The following is a 1285-nucleotide window of genomic DNA, read 5'->3' on the forward strand; positions in this document are numbered from 1 at the left end:
GACAGGGGACCTACATAGGGAGTAAGCGCACAGTAACTCCTGTTGTTGATTTAATAATCAACACTCTTATTTATGATGTCACTGATCACCTGAGACTCTTTTTTTTAATATTTTTTTTATTTTTATTTTTTGATAGGCAGAGTGGACAGTGAGAGAGAGAGACAGAGAGAAAGGTCTTCCTTTTTGCTGTTGGTTCACCCTCCAATGGCTGCTGTGGCTGGCGCGCTACAGCCTGCACACCGCGCTGATCCGATGGCAGGAGCCAGGTGCTTCTCCTGGTCTCCCATGGGGTGCAGGGCCCAAGCACTTGGGCCATCCTCCACTGCACTCCCTGGCCACAGCAGAGAGCTGGCCTGGAAGAGGGGCAACCGGGACAGGATCGGTGCCCCGACCGGGACTAGAACCCGGTGTGCCAGCGCCGCTAGGCGGAGGATTAGCCTAGTGAGCCACGGCGCCGGCCACCTGAGACTCTTGACATGAGCTGCCTATGCTATGGAAGCCTTTTGAGTCCACAAACTCCCTCTATTTAGACAGGACCATAAGCAAAGTGAAAGTTCTCTCCTCCCTTCAGAGAAAAGTACATCCTTCGTTGCTGGCCCCTTCTTTCCACTGGGATCTCCCTCACAGAGATCCTTCATGTAGATCATTTGTTGCCAGTGTCTTAGCTTTTCATGCCTGAAATGCTCTCATGGGCTTTCCACCGAGATCCAAATGCCCTAAAGGCTGATTCTGAGGTCACAGTGCTGTTTAGGGCACTTGTCATTCTATGACTCTGCTGTGTGGACTGCTTCCCATGTTGTAACATTCTCTCCTTTATAATGCTATTGTTATTACCAGACATTTGGTTTTATTTATGTGATCCCTTTGAAAATTAACACTATCTATATGATCAATTACACAATTAATAAGATAGCATTAATGGCCGGCGCCGTGGCTCAACAGGCTAATCCTCCGCCTTGCGGCGCCGGCACACCGGGTTCTAGTCCCGGGCGGGGCACCAATCCTGTCCCGGTTGCCCCTCTTCCAGGCCAGCTCTCTGCTGTGGCCAGGGAGTGCAGTGGAGGATGGCCCAAGTGCTTGGGCCCTGCACCCCATGGGAGACCAGGATAAGCCCCTGGCTCCTGCCATCGGATGAGCGCGGTGCGCCGGCTGCAGCGCGCCAACCGCGGCGGCCATTGGAGGGTGAACCAACGGCAAAAGGAAGACCTTTCTCTCTGTCTCTCTCTCTCACTGTCCACTCTGCCTGTCAAAGAAAAAAAAAAAAAAAGATAGCATTAGTACCACT

This window comes from Lepus europaeus, chromosome 12 (assembly GCF_033115175.1).
Source record: "Lepus europaeus isolate LE1 chromosome 12, mLepTim1.pri, whole genome shotgun sequence".
NCBI lineage: Eukaryota > Metazoa > Chordata > Mammalia > Lagomorpha > Leporidae > Lepus > Lepus europaeus.